Source organism: Arachis hypogaea, chromosome 3, assembly GCF_003086295.3.
Source record: "Arachis hypogaea cultivar Tifrunner chromosome 3, arahy.Tifrunner.gnm2.J5K5, whole genome shotgun sequence".
Lineage (NCBI taxonomy): Eukaryota > Viridiplantae > Streptophyta > Magnoliopsida > Fabales > Fabaceae > Arachis > Arachis hypogaea.
In genome coordinates, this window is record NC_092038.1 from 110,554,414 (window position 1) to 110,582,359 (window position 27,946).

Below are 27,946 nucleotides of genomic sequence, written 5' to 3' on the forward strand. Positions count from 1 at the left end.
CAAAATAATTAATCTGTTATAAAATCTGAAATTCATGCAATTCTTCTCTTTTTCAATTAAGAACATTTTTCATTTAAGAAAGGTGATGGATTCATAGGACATTCATAACTTTAAGGCATAGACACTAAGACACTAATGATCATAAGACACAAACATGGATAAACATAAGCATGAAAATTCGAAAAACAGAAAAATAAAGAACAAGGAAATTAAAGAACGGGTCCACCTTAGTGATGGCGGCTTGTTCTTCCTCTTGAAGATCTTATGGAGTGCTTGAGCTCCTCAATGTCTCTTCCTTGCCTTTGTTGCTCCACTCTCATGACTCTTTGATCTTCTCTAATTTCATGGATGAGAATGGAATGTTCTTGGTGCTCCACCCTTAGTTGTCCCATGTTGGAACTCAATTCTCCTAGGGAGGTGTTGATTTGCTCCCAATAATTTTGTGGAGGAAAGTGCATCCCTTGAGGCATCCCAGGGATTTCATGATGAGTGGGATCTCTTGTTTGCTCCACCCTTTTCTTGGTGATAGGCTTGAGGTCATGCCTTCTTAGTTGAACCGCCTTCCCTCTTGAATCTCTCTTCCATTGAGCGCCCTCTTCACAAATGTCTATGAGGACTTGGTCCAACCTTTGATCAAAGTTGACCCTTTTTGAGTTTGAAAGGGACCTCGGGGATCACCTTCTTCTTGGCCATAACTTCATAGAAGTGGTCTTGATGCACCCTTGAGATGAATCTCTTCATCTCTCATGACTCGGAGGTGGAAGCTTTTGCCTTCCCTTTCCTCTTTCTAGAGGTTTCTCCGGCCTTAGATGCCATAAATGGTTATGGAAAAACAAAAAGCAATGCTTTTACCACACCAAACTTAGAAGGTTTGCTCGTCCTCGAGCAAAAGAAGAAAGAAGAGAGTAGAAGAAGCAGAAATAGAGGAGATGGAGGTGGCTTTGTGGTTCGGCCAAGGGGGAGAAGTAGTGTTTAGGTTGTGTGAAAATGAAGGAGTGAAGATGGGTTTATATAGGAGTGGAGAGGGGGTGTATGGTTCGGTCATGTGAGGGTGGGTTTGGGTGGGAAAGTGGTTTGAATTTGAATGGTGAGGTAGGTAGGGTTTTATGAAGGATGGATGTGAGTGGTGAAGAGAATAGTGAGATTTGATAGGTGAGGGGTTTTTGGGGAAGAGGTGTTGAGGTGATTGGTGAATGGGTGAAAAAGAGAGAGAGTGGTGGGGTAGGGGGGATCCTGTGGGGTCCACAGATCCTGAGGTGTCAAGGAAAATTCATCCCTGCACCAAGTGGCTAGCAAAAATGCTCTTGATGCCAATTCTGGCATTAAACGCCGGGCTGGTGCCCATTTCTGGCGTTTAACGCCAACTTCTTGCCCCTTCCTGGCGTTTAACGCCAGTCTGGTGCCCCTTTCAGGCGTTAAACCCCTAGAATGGTGCCAGACTGGGCGTTAAATGCCCATTTGCTACCCTTATTGGCGTTTAAACGCCAGCAAGGTTTTCCTCCAGGGTGTGCTGTTTTTCTTTCTGTTTTTCATTCTGTTTTTGCTTTTTCAATTGATTTTGTGACTTTCCATGATCATCAACCTACAGAAAACATAAAATAACAAAGGAAATATAGATAAATATAACATTGGGTTGCCTCCCAACAAGCGCTTCTTTAATGTCAGTAGCTTGACAGTGGGCTCTCATGGAGCCTCACAGATACTCAGAGCAATGTTGGAACCTCCCAACACCAAACTTAGAGTTTGAATGTGGGGGTTCAACACCAAACTTAGAAGTTGGTTGTGGCCTTCCAACACCAAACTTAGAGTTTGACTGTGGGGGCTCTGTTTGACTCTGCTTTGAGAGAAGCTCTTCATGCTTCCTCTCTATGGTTACAGAGGGATATCCTTGAGCCTGAAATACAAAGGATTCTTCATTTACTTGAATGATCAATTCTCCCCTGTCAACATCAATCACAGCCTTTGCTGTGGCTAGGAAGGGTCTGCCAAGGATGATGGATTCATCCATGTACTTCCCAGTCTCTAGGACTATGAAATCAGCAGGGATGTAATGGTTTTCAACTTTTACCAGAGCATTATCTACAAGTCCATAAGCTTATTTTCTTGAATTGTCTACCATCTCTAGTGAGATTTTTGTAGCTTGCACCTCAAAGATCCCTAGCTTCTCCATTACAGAGAGAGGCATGAGGTTTATACTTGACCCTAGGTCACACAAAGCCTTCTTGAAGGTCATGGTGCCTAATGTACAAGGTATTGAGAACTTCCCAAGGTCCTGTCTCTTTTGAGGTAATTCCTGCCTAGACAAGTCATCCAGTTCTTTGGTGAGCAAAGGGGGTTCAGCCTCCCAAGTCTCATTACCAAATAACTTGTCATTTAGCTTCATGATTGCTCCAAGGTACTTGGCAACTTGCTCTTCAGTGACATCTTCATCCTCTTCAGAGGAAGAATACTCATCAGAGCTCATGAATGGCAAAAGTAAATCCAATGGAATCTCTATGGTCTCAGTGTGAGCCTCAGATTCCCACGGTTCCTCATTAGGGAACTCATTGGAGGCCAGTGGACGTCCGTTGAGGTCTCCCTCAGTGGCGTTCACTGCCTCTTCCTCCTCTCCAAATTCAGCCATGTTGATGGCCTTGCACTCTCCTTTTGGATTCTCTTCTGTATTGCTTGGAAGAGTACTAGGAGGGAGTTCAGTAACTTTCCTACTCAGCTGACCCACTTATGCCTCCAAGTTTCTAATGGAGGACCTTGTTTCAGTCATGAAACTTTGAGTGGCTTTGATCAGATCAAGGACCATGGTTGCTAAGTCAGAGTGGCTCTGCTTAGAATTCTCTGTCTGTTGCTGAGAAGATGATGGAAAAGGCTTGCCATTGCTAAACCTGTTTCTTCCACCATTATTGTTGTTGAAACCTTGTTGAGGTCTCTGTTGATCCTTCCATGAGAGATTTGGGTGATTTTTCCATGAAGGATTATAGGTGTTTCCATAGGGTTCTCCCATGTAATTCACCTCTTCCATTGAAGGGTTCTCAGGATCAAAAGCTTCTTCTTCAGATGAAGCATCCTTAGTACTGCCTGGTGCTGCTTGCATTCCAGACAGACTTTGAGAAATCGTATTGACTTGCTGAGTCAATATTTTGTTCCGAGCCAGTATGACATTCAGAGTATCAATCTCAAGAACTCCTTTCTTCTTATTCGTCCCATTGTTCACAGGATTCCTTTCAGAAGTGTACATAAATTGGTTATTTGCAACCATTTCAATGAGTTCTTGAGCTTCTGCAGGCGTCTTCTTCAGATGAAGAGATCCTCCAGCAGAGCTATCCAATGACATCTTGGACAGTTCAGATAGACCATCATAGAAGATACCTATGATGCTCCATTCAGAAAGCATGTCAGAAGGACACTTCCTGATCAATTGTTTGTATCTTTCCCAAGCTTCATAGAGGGATTCACCTTCCTTCTGTCTGAAGGTTTGGACTTCCACTCTAAGCTTACTCAATTTTTGAGGTGGAAAGAACTTTGCCAAGAAGGCATTGACTAGCTTTTCCCAAGAGTTCAGGCTTTCTTTAGGTTGTGAGTCCAACCATATCCTAGCTCTGTCTCTTACAGCAAAAGGGAATAGCATAAGTCTGTAGACCTCAGGGTCAACCCCATTGGTCTTAACAGTGTCACAGATTTGCAAGAATTCAGCTAAAAACTGATGAGGATCTTCCAATGGAAGTCCATGGAACTTGCAATTCTGTTGCATTAGAGAAACTAATTGAGGCTTAAGCTCAAAGTTGTTTGCTCCAATGGCAGGGATAGAGATGCTTCTCCCATAGAAGTCGGGAGTAGGTGTAGTAAAGTCACCCAGCACCTTCCTTGCATTGTTGGCATTGTTGTTGTTTTTGGCTGCCATGTCTTCTTCTTTGAAGATTTCTGTTAGGTCCTCTACAGAGAGTTGTGCTTTAGCTTCTCTTAGCTTTCACTTCAAGGTCCTTTCAGGTTCAGGGTCAGCCTCAACAAGAATGCTTTTGCTTTGCTCCTGCTCATGTGAAAGAGAAAAAAACAAGAAAATATGGAATCCTCTATGTCACAATATAGAGATTCCTTGAGGTGTAAGAGGAAAAGAAAAATAGAAGGAAGAGGTAGAAAATTCGAACTTATCAAGAGGGATAGAGTTCGGATTGTGCATGTTAGTCCATAAATAGAAGGATGTGAGAAGAGGGGAAGAAATTTTCGAAAATAAATTTAAAAAGATTTTAAAAACATTTTGAAAAATACTAATTGATTTTCGAAAACTAAGAGTGGAAAAGAAATCAAGTGATTTTTGAAAAAGATTTTGAAATTAGAAATTAAAAAGATATGATTGAAAACTATTTTGAAAAAGGTGTGATTAAAAAGATATGATTGAAAAGTTATGGTTTTAGAAAGATGTGATTGAGAAGATATGATTTGAAAAACAATTTAAAAAGATTTGATTTTTAAAATCAATGACTTGGCTAACAAGAAAAGATATGATTCAAACATTAAACCTTTCTCAACAGAAAAGGCAACATACTTGAAATGTTGAATCAAATCATTAATTGTTAGCAAGTATTTTTGAAAAAGGAAAGAAATTGATTTTGAAAATATATGATTGAAAATATATGATTTGAAAAAGATTTGATTTTGAAAAATTATGAAAACTTGAAAAAAAATTTGAATTGAAAACAAAATCTTTCCTCTTGTGTCATCCTGGCGTTAAACGCCCAGAATGGTATACATTTTGGCGTTTAACGCCCAAAACGCTACCCTTTTGGGCGTTAAACGCCCAGCCAGGCACCCTGGCTGGCGTTTAAACGCCAGTTTTCCTTCTTCACTGGGCATTTTGAACGCCCAGCTTTTTCTGTGTAATTCCTCTGCTGTATGTTCTGAATCTTTAATTCTCTGTATTATTGACTTGAAAAGACACAAATTAAAAATTTTTTGGATTTTTAATAATGAGGAAAAATAAAAATGCAACTAAAATCAAATAAACAATGCATGCAAGACACCAAACTTAGAAGTTTGTATACTACTGACACTAACAAATTGAGTATGCATATGAGAAACAACAAAACACACAAAACAAGAGAATTTATAGATCAGAGCAAGTAAATCATCAAGAACAACTTGAAGATCAATGAAGACACATGATAAATGCAAGAAGAACAGAAACATGCAATTGACACCAAACTTAAAATGAGACACTAGCCTCAAACAAGAAATATTTTTGGTTTTTATGATTTTGTAATTTTTTGTTTTTTTTTTCGAAAATTATATGGAGAAGAAAATAAAGAAATTCAAAATTTTTAATAAGAATTCCAGGAATCATGCAATGTTAGTCTAAAGCTTCAGTCTAAAGGAATTAGACATGGCTAGCCAAGCTTCAGCAGGACATTGCATTCAAGAGCTAAATTGATGAAGATCAATCAGCTTTGGTGATGATAAGAACATCACCTTGAAACACTAGAATTCATTCTTAAAAATTCTGAAAAACACATAATCTAAGCAACAAGATGAACCGTCAGTTGTCCAAACTCAAACAATCCCCGGCAACGGTGCCAAAAACATGGTGCACGAAATTGTGATCATCAATGGCGCCATCAACATGGTACGCTCAATTGCAATCTCAACTCTTTATCACAACTTCGCACAACTAACCAGCAAGTGCACTGGGTCGTCCAAGTAATAAACCTTACGCGAGTAAGGGTTGATCCCACGGAGATTGTTGGTATGAAGCAAGCTATGGTCATCTTGTAAATCTCAGTCAGGCAGATTCAAATGGTTATAGGTGATTTATGAATAAAGCATAAAATAAAGATAGAGATACTTATGTAATTCATTGGTGAGAATTTCAGATAAGCGTATGGAGATGCTTTGTCCCTTCCGTCTCTCTGCTTTCCTACTGTCTTCATCCAATCCTTCTTACTCCTTTCCATGGCAAGCTGTATGTAGGGTTTCACTGTTGTCAGTGGCTACCTCCCATCCTCTCAGTGAAAATGTTCAACGCGCTCTGTCACAGCACGGCTATTCAGCTGTCGGTTTTCGATCATGTCGGAATAGAATCCAGTGATTCTTTTTCGTCTGTCACTAACGCCCCACAATCGCGAGTTTGAAGCTCGTCACAGTCATTCAATCCTTGAATCCTACTCAGAATACCACAGACAAGGTTTAGACCTTCCAGATTCTCTTGAATTCCGCCATCAATTCTAGCTTATACCACGAAGATTCCGATTAAGGAACCCAAGAGATAAACATTCAAGCCTTGTTTGCTTGTAGAACGGAAGTGGTTGTCAGGCACGCGTTCATAAGTGAGAATGATGATGAGCATCGCATAATCATCACATTCATCATGTTCTTGGGTGCGAATGAATATCTTAGAACAAGAATAAGCTGAATTGAATAGAAGAACAATAGTAATTGCATTAATACTCGAGGTACAGCAGAGCTCCACACCTTAATCTATGGTGTGTAGAAACTCCACCATTGAAAATACATAAGTAATAATGGTGATCATTGGCTTCAGCCCCAGAGAGGGAACCAGAAGAACCAAGATGTCTAATACAATAACAAAAGGTCCTATTTATAGAGAACTAGTAGCTTAGGTTTTACAAAGATGAGTAATTGACATAAAAATCCACTTCCGGGCCCACTTGGTGTGTGCTTGGCCTGAGCATTGAAGCATTTTCGTGTAGAGACTCTTCTTGGAGTTAAACGCCGCCTTTTGTGCTAGTTTGGGTGTTTAACACCCATTCTTGTGCCAGTTCCGGCGTTTTACGCCAGAATTCTTGAGCTGACTTAGAACGCCTGTTTGGGCCATCAAATCTCGGGCAAAGTATGGACTATTATACATTGCTGGAAAGCCCAGAATGTCTACTTTCTAACGCAGTTGAGAGCGCGCCAATTGGGTTTCTGTAGCTCCATAAAATCCACTTCGAGTGCAGGGAGGTCAGAATCCAACAGCATCTGTAGTCCTTTTCAGCCTCTGAATCAGATTTTTGCTCAGGTCCCTCAATTTCAGCCAGAAAATACCTGAAATCGCAGAAAAACACACAAACTCATAGTAAAGTCTAGAAAAGTGAATTTTAACTAAAAACTAATAAAAATGTAATAAAAACTAACTAAAATATACTAAAAACATACTAAAAACAATGCCAAAAAGCGTATAAATTATCCGCTCATCAAGAATGAAAACAGAATTCCTTCCACTCTCAATCCAAGATTTAAAACAGAAATAAAAATTAAAGAGAGAGTTCTCTAATCCTACTACTCCCTAGTGGAACTCCCTACCAATGCTCTCTATTAGAGCCAACTCCTCTAACAAAGATGAAAATGGTGCCTTATATAGGCTTTTTACAAAATGAAATTGAAATGAAAAATAAATTAAATGAAAATACTAATTATAGCTTGTTCTTGTGCCTTTGAGTGATGATGTGGGCTTTGCTTGCTTTGGATTTGAGGACAAATGGGTTTGGTTGGCCTTGATTCAATTTGGAGAAGAATTGAATTAAATTGGATTTTTATTGAATTTTTGGCCCATGTAAAAATTGCTCCCAGGAGGATGCTCAGCTCAAGTGGGGAGCAGAGCATTGGAGCTTATGTTGGAGATCCCTTGTAGCGCGCCTTGGCCATGTCATGATGCGCGCCTTCCTTCTCTGGACCGTGTCAAGCATGTTTGTGTGCAGTCATGAGTAGCGCTCTGCTCACCTTGTGAGCTGAGCATTGGCTTCCAAGGGGAGGTCCCAAGTTCAAGCCTTGGTGAAAGCATTTGGAGAAAAGATTTTCCTTGAATTTTTATGAAGAGAGCATGACAATGCTCTCCAAGTGAGCGCTGTGCTCTCCAAGTGAGCGCTATTAGAAGCGTCTCTTTGCCTTGGAGTGAGGCTTCCTCTTCGAATCTTGGTGGTTGCACTTTGGTCTATTTTTGCTTGTTTTTTGCCCTTAAAGATGCATTTCATTAGTGCCTCAATTTCATGTCAAATATGGATTGCCATACATCGTTGGAAAGCTCCGAATGTCAGATTTTCAACGCAACTGGAAGCACATCAATTAGACATCTGTAGCTCAAGTTATAGCCCTTTGAAGGAGGCATGGTCATGTTGTGAGCGCCCAGGTTTTAACTTAGCCAAAATTTTGCTTCCAAGTTGAAAATGCATCAGGATGATGCTCTGCTCTTGGCATGAGCGGAGCTTTGTGTGCTGATTGCAATTTTTCCTTTAATTTGGTCATGGGCCACGTTTTTAAAAGCGTGGCCTAAGGCTCCAAAGTGTGCTCCAACTTCAAAGTGTTCCCCAAAGCTCTTTTTTTCTCCTTTTTAGCTTATTTTGTGCTTCTTTGCTTCTTTTTCTTCTTATTTCCTACAAGATTTATAAAATTAAAAGATCAAAGAAATATACCAATTAAGCATAAAAGCATTCAATATTTAAGCACAAATCATCAATTTCTTGTATGGAAAAGCGTAGAAAAACATGACATGGTGACATGTCATCAATTATCTTGGAAAAGAAGATATTCATACTTGGATCTCTTCGGAACCTTGGAAGAGGAATGAAGAGATCATGCTAGAAATGCTTTCTCATGCTGGACCAAATTGGGTTTGGATGGATATGTGACTATAATCCTACCAATACTTGATTTGGGAATGCATGTGGTATAATCAGTGACCATACTTCATCTCTTCTCATGAGCAATTGACCAAGGAATTGGCTATTGATCAAGATTTGAGAGATTGGATTACCAAGGAATTGGAATTCGATCACTTAAGATTGCCAAGGAGATCAATGAATGCATTGATTGAGGAAAAGATGAAAATGAATTTGATCTGGAGAATGCAACATCTCCTAAGCCCAATGAACTCCCCATTTCTGATCTTACCCATTCTCTTTAATTTCTGCCATTTACTTTTATGAGCATTTCCCCAATTCCTATTTAAGATTCTGCAATTTACTTTATGCCATTTACATTCAGCTCTTTATTTTTAGCATTTACTTTTTTTGCTATTTACTTTTCCGCTATTTAATTTTCTGCAAATCTCAAATCAAATTCTGATTCGCTCAACTAGAACATTCCTCTAATTAAAGTTGCTTGATCAATCAATCTCTGTGGGATTCGACCTCACTCTATAGTGAGTTTTTACTTGACGACAACACGGTACACTTGCCGAAGGAAATTTGTTACGAGACGAATTTTCCGTGCATCAAGTTTATAGCGCCGTTGCCGGGGATTGATTTTGTATCAACAATGATTAAGTTGGAGGATAACTAGATTAAGCATTTTTCATTCTGCTGATTTAAATTTTTGTTTGAGCAATTTACTTTCAGTTTCAGTTGTTTTTCTTCCCATCCCTTTAACCCTTTTATTCTAGTTGTTTATAATATTTTTCACTCGCCCACTAACTATTTGATATATTGCATCACTCACACTAACAGCATTTTTTTTACAAGAATAGTTTCTGCATTTATTTCCTTGCTTGTGCCTTGTTGATTGTATGACAGGGAGAAGAAGCGGGGCTTCAACTTCCTTTGATTCTGAACCTAAGAGGACCTTCCTTAGATTAAGGAGGGAAGCAAGAGGAAAAAAAGTAGTAGGTGCTGAAGAAGAGGAAGAATACTTCGAACCCAACATGGAAGAGAATTTGGAGAACAACCATGAAGAGGAGGCTCATAATCAAGGCCATGCCAACCGTGCTGGGTAAGAAAGGAGGGTCTTAGGATCCTATATCAATCATAATCTTGGAAACTGTGGGAGCAGCATTCAGAAACCCACCATACATGCAACTAATTTTGAGCTAAAACCCCAGCTCATCACTTTGGTGCAAAATAATTGCTCATTTGGAGGAGGTGCTCAAGAAGACCCTAACCAATGCTTGACCACCTTCTTGAGGATTTGTGACACGGTGAAGTCCAATGGAGTCCACCCCGATGTCTATAGGTTGCTCTTGTTCCAGTTTTCACTCAGGGACAAGGCATCCAAGTGGCTTGAATCCTTTCCAAAGGAGAGCTTGACTAATTGGGAAGAGGTAGTGAACAAGTTTTTGGCAAGGTTTTACCCCCCTCAAAGGATCAATAGGCTGAGAACTGAAGTGCAGACGTTCAGATAGCAAGTTGGAGAGACACTTTATGAAGCTTGGGAAAGGTTCAAGGATCTAACAAGGAGATGCCCATCAGAGATGTTTAATGAGTGGGTTCAACTTCACATCTTCTATGAAGGTCTTTCCTATGAGTCCAAGAAGGCTGTAGATCATTCATCAGGAGGTTCTTTAAACAAGAAGAAAACCATTGAAGAAGCCATAGATGTCATTAAAACAGTTGCTGAGAATGACTACTTCTATGCCTCTGAAAGAAGTAACACTCGAGGAGTAATGGAGCTGAACCACATGGATGCACTGTTAGCCCAAACAAGATGATCACCAAGTAGCTAGCAGATCTTACCAAGAAGGTGGAAGAGAACCAAGTTGCAGCAGCCATCACCTCATCACCAACTCAAGAAAGAGTAAACATAGGAGAAGAAGGTGACTGGGAGCAAGCCAACTATGTGGGAAACTCACCTAGACAAGTCCATGATCCATACTCCAAAACTTACAACTCTGGATGGAGAAATCACCCCAACTTTGGATGGGGAAATCAACAAGATCAAAGCTAAGATCAAAGACGTCCAAATCCTAGCAACATAGTTCACCAACATGCCACACCTAGACCATATCAACACTCACATAACAACCCCTCTCAACACCTATACCAAAGCCAACCTAACCATTCTCATCCCTCAAATCTCAACTCACCATCACCTTCTGATGACAGACTCTCAAGGATTGAGAACTTACTTGAAAGCATATGCAAAGAGATTCAAGACAACAAGGTGTTCAAGGAGGAAGTGCGAGCCAACTTTAAGAACCAGGGAGACACCATCAAGAGGTTGGAATCTCAAGTAGGTTATCTCTCTGAGCAGATTCCCAAACCTACAGATGGATTCCCAAGTGATACGGAGAAAAATCCGAGAGGAAAAACAAAGAAAGTAAGATGGGAAGATTGCAAGATGGTCACTATAAGTTATCAGGAGACCAAGGACGAACCAAACAAGCTGTCAGAACAACCTGAAGATATCTCAGTAGAGAAGCAAGAAAAAGATCACCAAGAACCCAAAATCTCACAACAGGAGTTGCTGAGACTTTATGTACCCTTTCCCTAATTACTCAATGGTGCTGTGGAGAAGAGAATATACTCAAGGTTTCTTGATTTGTTTGCATCCCTCCATGTAAACATACCATTCATCAAGACCCTCCAACAAATGTCGGCATACATCAAGTATATGAAGGAGCTGCTTCCCAGGAAAAGCTCACTCAAGGGAGGCCAAACTATAGTGATGAATAAGGAGTGTAGTGCTCTCATTCAACCAGAGTTGCCTACAAAAAGAAAGGACCCAGGGAGTTTCTACATTCCCTGTGCCATAGGAGAAACCATGTTTGATAAAGGACTCTGCGATTTGGGAGCAAGTATCAACTTAATGCCCTTATCCCTTATGAAGAGGCTGCAGATCAATGAGATAATGCCCACAGATGTAGTCATCAGGCTGGCTGACAAAACTCAAAAACAAGCAATAAGAGTGGTGGAAAACGTGTTGGTAAAGGTTGGGAAATACTTCCTCCCAACAGACTTTGTCATATTGGACATGGAAGAGAGTCACACTCACCCAATCATATTGGGAAGACCATTCCTAGCTACAGCCAGAGCACTCATAAATGTGGAGCGAGGAGAGCTTATTCTGAGGATCCATGATGAACAGCTCACCTTCAATGTTTTCAAACGCTCACCAGAAACAGATCAAGAGAATAATGAACCAAGGAAAGATCAATGTGAGATACTAAAGGAAGAAACAAGCACTGAAGCACAACCAGCACATCTGGGGATCCCATTGATTGAGGAACAAGGCTGTTCCGAGGGTTACCTGAAACTGTAGGTCGATCTCGGTCGAGATCTTCAGTGTTGGTCAGAGCCGACGTGCCCGGCAAGTGTATAGCGGTCGGAGCTGGTGTGTCCGACTTGTGGGACTGAAAATGCTGCCGATCCTTCGTCCCCGGAGGGTGGGGGGTACCTACAAAGGACTCCGATGCTTAAGTTAGCAAGGGTATTAAGCAGGTATTGAGTAGAATCAGAGTATGAGTTATACCTGGGTGCTCCAGTGTATTTATAATGGTGAGATGTGGCCTTCGATGGATAAGATAAGTTAGTTATCTTATCTTATCTTTATCTTATCTTTAAGTGAGGTCATCTTATCTTCAAGGGAACCGCCCTTCTCTCTGTAGGCCTGGGGCCGCCTTAGGATTTGAGGCATGTTCCTCTATTTGGGCCCTTCTCTGGGCTTTCCTGGGGACTTGACCGAGTTCATTGGGAAGAGGTCGGGTTGTCCTGACCTGAAGAGGTCGGTCGCTTTGTCTGTTCGAACATCCCGGGTCGGATACCTCGACCCAGGGTATGAACAGTGCCCCTGCTTGAGCTCGGTCTTCTTTTTGAGGTCGAGTCCTTGACTTCGGTCCTTTGTTGGTGAAGCCAAACTCAAGCATTTTGTCGATTCCTTTGTAGCAGCTTTTGAATGTAGAACGTTTCCTCTAAAAAAGTGCGCGCTTTTATATCGGCGCTTTGGGAATGTGTGAGGGTTTAATGCTTTCCTTAATTTTAGCATTAATTGCCCCGTTTCCCTTTTTGGCTCTTTATTTTGATTTTGAAAGCCCAGAAACGGTTTCTCTTCTTTCGCCTTTTTCATAACTTCTTTTCTCCACTCTCTCCACTCTTCTGTTTTTGCGGCGTCGTTTTGGCGTTTCTGGAGCTTCTATTTTCACCTGGAGTTTCGTGTTTCTCCCTGCGACATTACCATTTGTTCTCGTTCTTTCCTTTGCTTGTGAGGAGGCATCCCCAGATTCCGTCTTCCGTCTTCAGTTTTCTTTTGGAGTTTGCTGCTTTTTATTTCTGATTTTGAGAAAGCTTGTACCTTTAATGATTTCTACTTGGCGCGCTTTGACGTTTGGGAATAATTTTTTCTTGGTAAACTGTGATGACTTTATGCTTCTGAAAATGCTTGCTTGTTTGAAGTCTTTTCCTTATTTGAGAAATGCTGGGGTAGGAGCTGTAGATTTTCCTAGAAACCTTACTTGATTATTGCCTCCAAAGGATGCCCTAAGGCTTTTGGTTTGAGTCTTGGGGTTTTCCTTTTCTGTTTGTTTCGCCTGTATTGTATTGAGTTGTTTTCTCCCTTGTCCGAGATGTTTTTAGTAACCCCATCTTCTTTTCTTACTTGTAGGATTAGTTGGCCTCATGTCTTCTCGCAATAACATTGTAGAGATGTCTTCCAGAGTTCCCGAGGGGATGTCCGATTGGCTGGACTCCCTTGTTTTGTTGTGTGTTTCTATTGTGGATGCTGAGTTTTGCATAGAGCTGAGGAAGCGCCATAGGATCTGTGGTATCAATGCTCGTGAAGAGGATTACGAGCTTATTGCTCCTGATTCTGATGAGAGGGTTTGTTTTCCGACTTCCATTGAGAGGGAGCGTCCCTTCTCCAATGCCTATGAATAATTCTTCAGCCAGTTGAACGTTACCTTTCCTTTTACTGCTTTTGAGACCGACCTGTTGTGGTCGTGTAATATTGCTCCATCCCAGCTTCACCCCAATTCATGGGGTTTTATTAAAATTTTTCAACTTCTCTGCCATGAATTAGATGTAACACCTTCCCAGACTCTTTTCCTTTATTTGTTTGTTTCCGCCAAGCCTGGCGGTTCTTCAAAAAAGAAAGCTTCTTGGGTTTCCTTCAGGTCCACCCAGGGCCACAAAGTTTTTGCTATGTATGATGAGTCCTTCAAGGACTTCAAGAATTATGTCTTTAAGGTTTGTGCTGTCGAGGGGGGCCCCCCTTTTTTCTTGATGAAAATGATGAACCTTCTTTCCCTCTGGAGTGGCAGAGGGATGTGAGAGTGTCTCGCTATACCTGGGAGATGCTTGATGATGTTGAGCATGCTTTTGTTGTTGTTCTTGAGGATCTGTGGGGGAAACCACCCCATCTTGATACCAAAAGATTTTTGAATGACCCGTCCTTAGTTCAGACTCTTTTGGGTATTTGTCTGACTTGCCTTTTATATTTGCTTCTTAATTTTTTCTCCTCTTGTTTGTGACCGTAACGCTTTGCTGTGGCTAATTCAGTATTTGTAGAGATGTCAAAGAACAACGACTCCATGAAGGCCTTCAAAAGGGCAAAGAAGGCAACTGCTGCTCTGAACATCTCGGTCAAGGTGGCCGGCGAGGGATCGTCACAGGTCCCAGTGAAGCCTCCTTGTGCCGAGTTCCCTTGGGCCGAGGAAAGTAATTCCTACTCCTCGGTTTCATCAGGTCGATCCTCCTCAGACTTCTGCCGCTACTTCTAGTGTCCCTCCCTTAAAAAAGCAAAAGACATCCGAGCCCTTCAACCTGGATGCCCCGGACTTTGATACTATCGAGTTTGTTGACCAGCAAATTGCCCCCCATGGTGGGCTTTCCATGGACGATGTGTCTCTTCCTCAGCATCTGGATTTTATCACCAAAAGTAGTGTGACGATGGCTCATATGGGTGCGGCTATTTTCCGAACAGTTTAGGGGATTCCGATTCATGCCACAAAAATCTTTCATGGTGGAGGCCAAGTCGGAATTTGATCAAATCAAGGGTCTGAAGGAGGAGTTGGAGGTGAAGTTGGTGAATGTGGAGAAGGAGCTGGAGGGTGAGAAGGCCAGCTCTATTGCCCTGGCTGCTTCTTTGAAGTTGGTTGAGGACATGGCCCTGAAGCATAAGGATAGCTATGTCTCAGCTTATAGGGAATTAATGCACCTCTGGGATAAGTTGGAAACTGCTCGGGCTAATTATGGCGAGCTTCAGGGTCACCTTGTGGGCAGCGTAACTACTGCCTCCGAGAACCTAATGGAGCAGTTCCGAATTGTTGCCCCTGATGCCGACTTGACTCTTGTCAGCCTGGACAATGTTGTGAGGGATGGTAAAATTGTCCCTGATGACCAGGATGATGATGATGCTGACCCTCCCCCAATGCCTTCTCTTAAGGTGTCGACCTCCTCGATTCCTCCCGTTATGTCTGATCCGGATTGCCAGATTCTGAACCGGGATGATGGAACTGTAGATGCTGTGCCCCTTCAGACTCGCCCTCCTTCTTCCCGTACTGATGCTGCCGGGAAGGCTCCCGATCTTAGCTGATATTTTTTCTGAATATTTGTGTAAATAGCCCAATTTGTGGGCTTTTGGACTTGTTTTTGTGAATGATATTTTGTTGACTGTTGATACTCTAGTTGCTATTTTTAGCAACTTTATTTTGAAAACAAAATGCTTTCTCTGAGGTTGACTTCGGTGGCCTCTTTGAAGCTTTATCATACTATGCTTTCATTGTGCTTTGGCAGGGTGTCTGTTGGAATCTTGCTGCTTGGCCTCTTTAGATTGCATTCATACTTTTGTTTGTAGCTTGGTTCCTTTTGAGGTCGTGACTTGTGGGGGGTCCAACTCGTTTTTCGGTTTCCTCGCTTTTGTTTTGTATTTTTAGCGCCTTATAACCGATTTCTTTATGTTGGTTCCCTTCTAAGTTATTTTTGTAATCCTCTTTTCTGGGCCTTTGCCAGGTCTCTTTAAGGGATTACTTTTATAACTTATCTTTGTAGGAGACCGACTTCATTAGGTCGATCTTTTCCTAGTTGTTTTTGTAATCCTCTTTCTTGGACCTTTGCTAGGTCCCTTTCAGGGATTACTTTTACAACTTGTTTTGTAGGAAACCGACTTCGTTAAGTCGATCTTCTTCTAAGTTGTTTTTGTAATCCTCTTTCTTGGACCTTTGTTAGGTCTCTTTTAGGGATTACTTTTACAACTTGTTTTGTAGGAAACCGACTTCGTTAGGTCGATCTTCTTTTAAGTTGTTTTTGTAATCCTCTTTCTTGGACCTTTGTTAGGTCTCTTTTAGGGATTACTTTTACAACTTGTTTTGTAGGAAACTGACTTTGTTAGGTCGATCTCTTCTAAGTTGTTTTTGTAATCCTCTTTCTTGGACCTTTGTTAGGTCTCTTTCAGGGATTACTTTTACAACTTGTTTTGTAGGAAACCGACTTCGTTAGGTTGATCTCTTCTAAGTTATAGCAATTCCTCTTTAATAGGGTTGGCCAGACCTCTTTCCAGGGATTTGCTGATAACTTGGACTGGTTTGATCCGATTTTTTAATATTCGGCCAGTCTTTTTTAAGTTATTATATAGCAATCCATAAGACCTCGTCAGGTTCTTTTTCGGGATCACTTTCGATAACTTCTTGCATTATTCTCTGTTCATCTTTTGCCGATTTGTAGATTGTGGTTTCTGTCCTGGTTTAATCGACCTTTAGGTGAATCGCGTTTTCACCTTTGTCGGTTGATTATTCATATCAAGATCGTATAGTGAATCTGTTCTTCACTTCTTGTTCGATCTGTTGCTTTATAATCGGACGATGAATGCTTCAGATTAATGCGTCTTGAGCATTTGTAGAATATTTGAAATGTATTTTTATTTAAAGAAAGTGCAAATATATACAGGCGGGAGTTTTTCATACCCTTAAGTCAGATTAAATCTCTATCTTGACACCTCATTAAAAAACCTTTTCAGGAAAAAGAGTGCGTCTTGTGATGAGACCTTTATCTAACTATAGTAACTTCTTAGGTTACAGGCGTGCCATGATCTGGGGAGTTCTCGTCCCTCGAGTTCGGACAGTCTGTAGTAGCCCTTCCCAAGTACTTCTGTGACTCGGTAGGGTCCTTTCCAATTAGCTGCCAGCTTTCCTTCTCCAGGTCGAGTTGTTCCAATATCATTTCGGAATAAGATGAGATCATTCTCCGTGAAATCTCTTGGCACTACCCTCTGATTATACCTGGAAGCCATTCGTCGCTTTAGTGCTTCTTCTCTGATTCGAGCTCTTTCTTGGATTTCTGGAAGTAGGTCGAGCTCTTCTCTTTGGAGTTGAGAATTTGTTTGCTCATTGTAGTGGACTACTCGGGGAGATCCTTCCTCGACCACTATTGGAATCATTGTCTCCACTCCGTATGCTAGTCAGAATGGTGATTCGTTCGTGGTAGAATGGGGGTCGTCCGATACGCCCATAGGACTTGTGGAAGTTCCTCGGCCCAAGCCCCCTTTGCTTCTTACAGTCTACGCTTCAACCCGGCCAATATGACTTTGTTGGCCGCTTCGGCTTGTCCATTGGCTTGGGGATGTTCGACAGAGGTGAACTGGTGTTTTATATTCAAGTCGGCCACTAACTTTCTAAAGCCTGCATCTGTGAATTGGGTGCCATTGTCTGTGGTAATGGAGTATGGGACCCCAAACCTTGTAATGATGTTCCTATATAGGAATTTCCAGCTTCTTTGAGCAGTGGCATTGGCTAGGGGTTCTGCCTCGATCCATTTCGTGAAATAGTCTACTCCTACTCTGAGGAATTTTACTTGTCCCGATCCCTGTGGGAAGGATCCGAGAAGATCGAGTCCCCATTTTGCAAATGGCCAGGGTGAGGTCACGCTAATGAGTTTCTCTGGCGGGGTGATGTGAAAGTTGGCATGCTTCTGACATGGTGGACATGTCTTTACAAATTCTGTAGCTTCCTTTCGTATAGTTGGCCAATAGAATCCTGCCCGGAGTACTTTTTTGGTGAGAGCTTGTGCTCCGAGATGATTGCCACAAATGCCACTGTGTACTTTTTCCAAGACTTCCTTTGTATTGGATGTCGGGACGCATTTTAACAATGGTGTTGAGATCCCTCTTTTGTATAGGATGTTGTTTATGATAGTGTAGTACTGTGCCTCCCTTTTTAACCTCTTTGCCTCCTTTTCATCTGTGGGAAATGCTTCTGTTTTGAGGTAGTTAATTATGGGTGTCATCCATCCTTGATCCCAACCTGTTATGGCTAGGATTTTTTCTTCTTCCGATATTGATGGGTTCTGTAGTATTTCCTGGATGAGGCTTTTATTGTTGCCCCCTGGTTTGGTGCTGGCTAGCTTTGAGAGCGCATCAGCTCGGGCATTTTGCTCGCGGGGTATGTGGTAGATCCTATATTCTCCAAGTTGTCCGAGCTGTTCTTTGGTTTTATCCAAATATTTTTCATGGTAGGATCTTTGGCTTGGTAGCTTCCCGTTATTTATGAGGTAACGACTTGTGAGTCACTGTAGATGTTGAGTTTCTGAGCTCCAACTTTCCTAGCCAGCTTCAAACCAGCTAATAACGCTTCGTATTCCGCCTGGTTGTTTGAGGCCGGGAATCCGAATTTCAGGGAAAGCTCAAGTTGGGTTCCTTGGTTGCTTTCGATTATCACACCTGCACCGCTTCCGGCTTTATTTGAGGAACCGTCCACATATATATTCCACTCTATGGGGATTTCTGTGGTGTCTGTGAATTCTGCAATGAAGTCGGCTAGGTATTGTGATTTGATGGCTGTCCGTGCCTCGTATTGGAGGTCGAACTCGGACAACTCGATTGCCCACTGTAGGATTCTTCCTGCTAGATCTGTTTTCTGCAATATCCCTTTTATGGCTTGGTTGGTCCGAACATTGATGGTGTGCGCTTGGAAGTATGGGCGAAGTCGTCGGGATGTGAGTATCAAGGCATAGGCAAACTTCTCTATTCTCTGGTAGTTCAGCTCTGACCCCCTGTAGTGCTTTACTAATGAAGTAGACGGGTTGTTGTCCCTCTTCATCTACTCTAATTAGTGCTGAGGCTATTGCCCCACTTCCTACAGCGAGGTATAGTATGAGTGGTTCTCCCTTTCATGGTCGAGATAGGATGGGGGGCTGTCCCAGGAATTCTTTAAAGTCTCGGAAGGCTTGTTCACATTCCGTTGTCCACTCGAAGTTTTTTCCCTTCCTTAAGGTAGCGTAGAAGGGGAGGGATCTTATTGCTGACCCTGCTAGGAATCTGGACAAGGCCGCCTGTTCCAAGGGTTACCTGAAACTGGAGGTCGATCTCGGATGAGATCTTCTGTACGGGTCGGTGCTAACGTGTCTGGCTGGTGGGAGACGGCCGGAGCTGTTGTGTCTGACTTGTTGAACTTGGTGGTGGTGCTAATTCTTTTGTCCCCGGAGGGTGGGGGGTACCTGCAAGGGACTCCGATGCTTAAGTTAGCAAGGGTATTAAGCAGGTATTGAGTAGAATCAGAGTATGAGTTATACCTGGGTGCTCCAGTGTATTTATAATGGTGAGATGTGACCTTTTGGATAAGATAAGTTAGTTATCTTACCTTATCTTTTATCCTTGAGTTGAGGTTAGCGTATCTTCAATGGAACCGCCTTTATCCCTATAGGCTTGAGCTGCCTTAGGATTTGAGTCGTGTTCCTCTACCCGGGCCCTTTATTGGGCTCTCTCGTTGACTCGGCCGAGTTCTTTATGAAGAAGTCGGTCCGCTTGACCTATAGAGGTTGGTCGCTTTGTCGTCGATCATCCCAAGTCGGATAGCTCGACCCAGGGTATGAACAGTGCCCCTGCTTGAGCTCGGTCTTCTTTATCGAGGTCGAGTCCTTGACTTCGGTCCTTCTCTTGTGAAACCGAACTCAAGCATTTTGTCGACTCCTTTTTGTAGCAGCTTTTGAATGTAGAACGTTTTTCTCTAAAAGCGCGCGCTTTTATATCAGCGCTTTTTGGGAACGCAAGCTGTTTTAATATCAGCGTTTAATTGGCATTAATTGCCCTCATTTTCTCTTGGTTTTTATTTTGAATTTCTCGATCAGAAACGGTTTCTCTTCTTCACTTCCTCTTCGTAACTTCTCCCTTTACTTTCTCACTTTCAACTTTTTCCTTTTGACTTTTCTGAAGCCTCCGCCTGTAGTTTTCGCGTTTCAGCCTAGCGACGTTGCTTTGTGACTTCGCTTTTTTCGTGGTAGAAGGGGTGATTCTGGATTTTGCCTTCCACTCCTCTGCAGCTTTCTCTCATTTTCCCAGATCTGGTTCTTCTTTCTTCCTCCCTCTACGCCATTTTGTGTCTCTTTTGAGAAAGTTTTTATCTTGGTTGGGAAAAGTTTGGATCTTTTCTGCTTTTTGCTATGCCTGATCACTGTGCGTCTCGTAATTTCTTCGTCTTTTGCATGGTCTTTTTCGCTTTTCCCGCTGCTTGATACCTTTAGGGCTTTTGCATGTTGTGAAATGCTTTTGATTTTGAAGCTTTGGATTGATAATTTTGTTTGATTCTGAAAAAGGTTGCATCTTTGACTCTTTTTGCCTGGTATGTTTATTTCTTGCTGATAGACTGTAGGAATATGACTTTCTATTTTGTTTGTGTTTTGTCTTTCTCCTTGCTTTGTTACTGCCTCCAAAGGATGCCCCGGGACTTTTAGTTTGAGTCTTGGGGTTTTTCCTTTTCTGTGTATTCGCCCGTCGAGATGTTTTGCCCCTTGTCCGAGATGTTTTTTGAGTAATCCTTTCTTCTTTTCTTTTGTAGGATTTAGTTGGCCTCATGTCTTCCCGAAATAACGTTGTAGAGATGCCTTCCCAGGTTCCTGAGGGTATAGCCGATTGGGTGAACTCAATGGTTTTTATGTGTGTCTCTCTGGTTGATTCTGAGTTTTATGCGCAGCTTAGGCAATTTCATAGTGTTTGTAGTAAATCCAGTGATGAGAAGAACTACGAGCTTATTCCTCATTCTTCTGACGAGAGAGTCTACTTTTCTACTCGGGTTGTTGATGATCGCCCTTTCTTTTATGTTTATGATTTTTTCTTCGGTCCGCTGGGTATTACCCTTCCTTTTACTCAATTTGAAACTGACTTGTTATGGTCCTGTAATGTTGCCCCCTCTCAACTTCACCCCAATTCTTGGGGTTTCATAAAAATTTTCCAATTGTTGTGCAATGGTTTTGGTATTCCTGCTTCCCAATCTCTCTTTTTCTATCTTTTTGTCTTGACTAAGCCTGGTGTAGTAAAAAAAAAGTCGGCTTGGGTCTCCTTTCGTTCTACCCAAGGAAAGAAGGTCTTTTCCATGTTTGATGAGTCATTTCGAGATTTTAAAAACTACTTTTTCAAGGTCCGAGCTGTTGAAGGAGTTCGGCCCTTTTTTCTGGATGAAAATGATGAACCTGCTTTTCCTTTGGAATGGCAAAAAGATGTGAGGGTCTCCAGATATTCGTGGGAAATGTTAGATGAGGCTGAGCGAGCTTTTGTGACTGTCTTGGAAGAACGCTGGGGTCAACCTCCCCATCTTGACACAAAGAAATTTCTAACCAATCCTGCTCTTCTTCAAATTGAACTGGGTATCTTTTATTATCTGTTTATGTTGCTTGTAGCTGTCTTTCCGACTTACCCGACTTGTAGCTTGATTTCTGTTTTATTTGCAGAGGCAATGAAGAACAATGAATCCATGAAAGCTTTTAAGAGGGCGCAGAGGGCGACTGCTGCCAAAAATATTGCGGCCAAGGCGGCTGGGGAGGGGTCCTCCCAAGTGCGTGAGAAGCCATCCGTGCCGAGTTCCCCTGGGGTGAAGAAGGTGATCCCTACTCCCCGAGTTCGTCTGGTGGATCCTCACCCTACTTTTGTTGCTCCTTCCGTTGCTCCTCCCAATAAAAAACAAAAAACAGCTGAGCCTTTCGACCTCAACGCTCCCGATTTTAATGCCATTGAATTTGTGGATCAGCAAATCGGTCCTTATGGTACCCTCTCAATGGACGATGTGTCCATCCTTCATCATTTGGAATTTATGGCCTGAAATCACGTACAGATGGCGTTTATGGTGGCTGCTATATACCGGACTGCTCAAAATCTTCCTCTCCATGCTACCAAGGCATTTATGGAGGAGGCAAAGCAGGAGTTTGACCGGATGAAGGGGCTGAAGGAGGAGCTTGAATTAAAGGTGACCAAGTTGGAGAAGGATCTAGAGAATGAGAAGGCGAGTTCCCTTTCACTGGCAGCTTCTTTGAGGTTGGCCAAGGACACAGCCTTGATGCATAAGGAGAGTTACGTTACGACTTATCGGGAGGTGATGCGCCTGAGGGAGGAGTTGAATAATGCCCGGGAAGATTATTCTGAGCTCCAAGGTCATCTCGTTGGCAGCGTGACTGCTGCTTACGAGAACTTGAAGGAGCAAGTTCGGGTCATTGCTCCCGAGGCCGATCTCACCCCTTTCAGCCTGGACAATGTTGTTAGGGATGGCAGGATTGTCCCTGATGACGATGGTGATGATGATGCTGATCCTCCTCCTGTGTCCTCTGCCAAAGTGTCGACCTCTTCTGCTCCTCCGATTGTGCCCGACTCGGATTGCCAGATTCTGAACCGGGAGGATGGGACTGTGGACGCAGTGCCGATTCAGACTCGTCTTCCTTCTCCTTGCCCTGATGCTGCCAAGAAGGCTTCTGATGTTTGCTGATCTCTTTCTTGATATGTAGTTGGCCAGACTTGTGGGCTTTTTAAAACTTTTTATTTAATTGCTGACATTTCCTAGTTGCTTGTTTAGCAACTTTTTATTTTGAAAAACAAAAGGTAGCTCGCTATCCCTTCACGGTAGGTTTTGGTAGCCTTCCGGGGCCTTATAACTTTTTTGGAGTAATAGAGGTAGTTTTTTGACTTGGCATCTTTTCAGTTTTCTATTGATGTTTGAAATCTTGTATCTCGACCTCCTCGGATTTCTTTGTTTTATTGTTTGTAGCTTGGATCCTTTGAGGTTGTGACTTATGGGTCCAACTTGTTTCTTGGTGGTTCTTTTACGCTGGTCCCCTTTTAAGTTATTTTTGTAATCCTCTTTCTTCGACCTTTGTCAGGTCTCTTTCAGGGATTACTTTGATAACTTTTTAGTGGTAGGAGTCCGACTTGGTTATATCGGTCTCCTTTAGGTTATTTTTTGTAGTCCTCTTTCTTGGATCTTTGTCAGATCTCTTTCAGGGACTACTTGTATAACTTTTTAGTGATAGGAGTCCGACTTGGTTATGTCGGTCTCCTTTAAGTTATCTTTTGTAGTCCTCTTTCTTGGATCTTTGTCAGATCTCTTTCAGGGACTACTTGTATAACTTTTTAGTGATAGGAGTCCAACTTGGTTATGTCGGTCTCCTTTAAGTTATCTTTTGTAGTCCTCTTTCTTGGATCTTTGTCAGATCTCTTTCTTGGATCTTTGTCAGATCTCTTTCAGGGACTACTTGTATAACTTTTTAGTGATAGGAGTTCGACTTGGTTATGTCGGTCTCCTTTAAGTTATCTTTTGTAGTCCTCTTTCTTGGATCTTTGTCAGATCTCTTTTAGGGACTACTTGTATAACTTTTTATTTTGGGCTGACTTTGTTATGTCAGGCCCTTCTAAGTTAAAGTAATCCTCTTTAATAGGGTTGGCCAAACCTCTTTCCAGGGTTTACTTATAACTTGGGTTGACTTGGTTCATTCGACCAGTCCTTAAGTTATTATTTTAGCGATCCGTAAGACCTCGTCAGGTTCTTTTTTTAGATCACTTTCGATAACTTCTTACATTATTCTGTGTTCATCTTTGCTGATTTGTAGAAATTCGTTGTCATCTCTAAATCGTCTTTTGGGTGAATCGCGTTTTCACCTTTATCGGACGGTTATCTTTATCGTGATCGTGCAGTGAAATTGTTTTTTACTTTCTGCCGATCTGTTGCTTTATAATCGGACGATGAATGCTTCAGATTAATGCATCTTGAAATCTTTGTAGAATATCTAATATATTTTATTTAAAGGAAAAAGTGCGAATATATACATATGGGATTGTCTGAATCTCAACTTGGTGCCTCATTAAAAAACCTTTTCAGGAAAAAGAGTGCATCAAATGTTGAGATCCTTTGTCTTTTTTAACTGTAGTACCTTCTTAGGTTGCAGGCGTGCCATGACCTGGGAAGCTCTCATCCATCGAGTTCTGACAGTCTATAGTAGCCATTTCCAAGTACTTTTACAACTCGGTAGGGTCCTTTCCAGTTTACTGCCAGCTTTCCTTCTCCTGGTTGAGTTGTTCTAATATCATTTCGGATTAGGATGAGATCATTCTCTGCAAAACTTCTTGGCACTACCTTTTGATTATATCTGGAAGCCATTCGGCGCTTTAGAGCTTCTTCCCTGATCCGAGCTCTTTCTTGGATTTCGGGTAACAAGTCGAGCTCTTCTCTCTGAAGTTGGGAGTTTGCTCCCTCATTGTAGTGAACTACTCTAGGCGACCCTTCCTCAATCTCTACTGGAACCATCGCCTCTATTCTGTATGCTAATCGGAAGGGGGATTCCTTCGTGGTGGAATGTGGCGTTGTTCGATATGCCCATAGGAGTTGTGGAAGCTCCTCCGCCCAGGCTCCCTTTGCGTCTTGTAATCTCCGTTTTAATCCGGCCAATACGACTTTGTTAGCAGCTTCAGCCTGTCCATTGGCTTGTGGGTGTTCAACGGAGGTGTACTGGTGCTTTATATTCAAGTCAGCTACTAGTTTTCTGAAGCCTGCATCTATGAATTGAGTGCCATTGTCTGTGGTTATTGAATATGGAACCCCGAACCTTGTGACAATGTTTCTATATAAGAATTTCCGGCTTCTCTGAGCGGTGGCATTGGCTAGGGGCTCTGCTTCAATCCAATTTGTAAAGTAATCTACCCCTACTATGAGGAATTTAACTTGTCCTGATCCCTGTGGGAAGGGGCCGAGAAGATCGAGTCCCCATTTTGCAAACGGCCAAGGCGAGGTCACGCTAATGAGCTCTTCTGGCGGGGCGATGTGAAAGTTGGCATGTTTCTGACATGGTGGACATGTCTTTACAAATTCTGTAGCTTCTTTCTGTAGAGTTGGCCAATAAAATCCCACCCGGAGTACTTTTTTGGCGAGAGCTCATGCTCCGAGATGATTGCCACAAATGCCGCTGTGTATTTCTTCTAGCACTTCCCTTGTGTTGGAGGTCGGCACGCATTTTAGTAAAGGTGTTGAGATTCCTCTTTTGTGCAGGATGTTGTTTATGATGGTGTAGTACTGTGCCTCCCTTTTTAATCTCTTTGCCTCCTTTTCTTCTGTGGGGAGCGTTCCTGTTTTGAGGTAGTTGATTATGGGGGTCATCCATCCTTGGTCCTGACTTGTTATAGTCAGGACTTTTTCTTCTTCCGAGACTGATGGGTTTTGTAACATTTCCTGGATGAGGCTCCTATGTTGCCCCCTGGTTTGGTGCTGGCTAGTTTTGAGAGTGCATCAGCTCGGGCATTTTGTTCGCGGGGTATGTGGCATATTTTATACTCCCCAATTTGTCCGAGTTGTTCCTTGGTTTTATCCAAATATTTTTTCATGGTGGGATCTTTGGCTTGGTAGCTCCCTGTTATTTGTGATGTGACCACTTGTGAATCACTATAAATGTTGAGTTTTTGAGCTCCGACCTCTTTAGCCAGCTTCAAACTGGCTAATAATGCTTCATATTCTGCCTGGTTGTTTGAGGCCGGGAACCCGAACTTGAGGGAGAACTCAACTTGGGTTCCTTGGTCGCTTTCTATTATCACGCCTGCGCCGCTTCCAGTTTTATTTGAAGAACCGTCCACGTAAATATTCCATTCTGTGGGGGTTTCTAGGGCATCTGTGAATTCTGCGATAAAGTCGGCCAGATACTGTGATTTGATGGCCATCCGAGCTTCATATTGGAGGTCAAACTCTGAAAACTCGACCGCCCATCGTAGAATTCTGCCTGCCAGATCTGTTTTCTGCAATATTCCTTTTATGGACTGGTTAGTTCGAACCTTAATAGTGTGAGCCTGGAAGTATGGGTGGAGTCGTCGAGATGTTAGAATGAGGGTATAGGCAAATTTTTCTATTTTCTGGTAGTTTAGCTTGGATCCCTGTAGTGCTTTGCTAATGAAGTAGACGGGTTGTTGCCCATTTTCGTCTTCTTTAACTAGTGCTGAGGCTATTGCCCGGCTCCCTACTACGAGATATAATATGAGCGGTTCTCCTTCTCGTGGTCGAGATAGGATAGGTGCCGTCCTAAGAACTCCTTGAAGTCTTGGAAGGCTTGCTCACATTTTGTCGTCCATTCGAACTATTTTCCCTTTCTTAAAGTAGCATAGAAAGGGAGAGATCTTATCGCAGCTCCTGCTAAGAATCGGGATAGGGTGGCTAACCTCCCATTGAGTTATTGTACTTCTTTGACACAGGTTGGGCTCTTCATGTTGAGTATGGCTTGACATTTGTCTGGATTTGCTTCAATTCCCCTTTGTGTGAGGATGAAGCCTAAGAATTTGCCTGCTTCTACTGCGAAAGTGCATTTTGCGGGATTGAGCCGCATGTTGTGCTTCCTTATAGTGTAAAACACTTGAGTCAGGTCAGATAATAATGTATCTTCGCTTTGTGTCTTTATCAACATTTCGTCCACATAAACTTCCATGATTTTTTCGATGTGATCTGAGAAGACTTTATTCATTCGCCTTTGTTAAGTAGCTCCTGCGTTCTTGAGACCGAAAGGCATCACGATGTAGCAGTAGTTTGCTTTCAGTGTTAGAAACGAGGTCTTTTCTTAATCTGGTGGATACATGGGGATTTAATTGTACCCCGAGTATGCGTCCAAAAACGAGAGATATTTGTATTCGGAGGAAGCATCTACTAGAGCGTCAATACTTGGGAGTGGGTATGGATCTTTTGGACAAGCCTTGTTAAGATCGGTGTTATCGGTGCACATTCGCCACTTCCCATTTGATTTTTTCACCAAGACAACGTTGGCTAGCCATAGCGGGTATTTGACTTCTCTTATGAATCCGGCTTCCAGTAGTGCCTGTACTTGCTCGTCCACAGCTTGGAATCGCTCTGGCCCAAGTTTTCTTCGTCTCTGCTGCACCGGTCGAGATCCTGGATAAACTGCCAACTTATGACACATTAGCTTAGGGTCTATGCCTGGCATGTCTGTGGCTTTCCACGCGAAGAGATCGACGTTATCTCGCAAGAATTGTATTAGTAACTCTTTTAAATCTCCTTTTAGGATTGTGCCGATATTGGTTGTTTTTTCCGAGGTGTCCCCGATCTGAATCTTTTCTATCTCACCTTCTGGCTGGGGACGAAGTTTTTCTCGTCGGTGAACTCTGCCCAGCTCGATTGTGTGGAACTCTTCTCCTTTGCCTCTGAGTTTTAGGCTTTCATTATAATAGCGACGTGCCGTCTTCTGGTCTGCTTTTATCGTGGCTATCCCTTTTGGGGTTGGGAACTTCATACATAGGTGTAGGGTCGAGACTATTGCGCCGAGTTGATTGAGTGTTGTCCGTCCTATGAGAGCGTTGTAAGCTGAACTTACATCAACTACGATGTAGTCTATTTTGAGGGTCCTGGATTGGTCCCCTTTTTCGAAGGTTGTATGTAGTGGTATGTATCCGAGTGGTCGAATCGGGGTATCTCCTAGCCCAAACAGGCTGTTTGGATATGCTTTAAGTTCTTTTTCTTCCAAGCCGAGTTTATCAAAGGCTGTTTTGAATAAGATGTCGGCAGAATTCCCTTGGTCTATTAATGTGAGGTGTAGGTTGGCGTTTGCCAATATGATGGTGATAACCATGGGATCATCGTGTTCTGTGATAATGCCGGATGTGTCCTCTTTAGTGAATGTAATTGCCGGAATGTTGAGTGCTTTCTCCTCTCCTTCGACATGATATACTTCTTTGAGATATCTTTTGCGAGAGGATTTGGAGATCCCACCTGCTGTGAATCCGCCGTGTATCATGTGGACATGTCTTTCTGGTGTTCGAGGTGATGGTTCTGTTCGTTCGGTATCTTCATCCCTTCGTCTCTTTCTTTGATCATCATCTCGGGTGGCCAGGAATCGATCTAATTTTCCTTCTCTCACCAATTTTTCTATGATATTTTTTAAGTCGAAGCATTCATTTGTGGAGTGTCCTCGGACTTGATGGTATTCACAATATTCCTTCCAGTTTTCTCCTCCCCTTTTGCCTTTGAGTGGCCGTGCTGGGGGATTTTTTCTGTATGGCAGACTTCTTTGTATATCTCGACCAGGGATGC

At 42.4% G+C, this 27,946-nt stretch overlaps 1 non-coding gene across 1 annotated transcript; it reads left to right on the plus strand.

The window, feature by feature from the left end:
- The first annotated feature begins 3,382 nt into the window (after nt 1-3,382).
- On the plus strand, nt 3,383-3,490 carry LOC112793312 (small nucleolar RNA R71). Its single transcript, XR_003198010.1, has one exon. It is a non-coding gene; the product is annotated as a small nucleolar RNA R71 (small nucleolar RNA).
- Nucleotides 3,491-27,946: the final 24,456 nt, after the last annotated feature.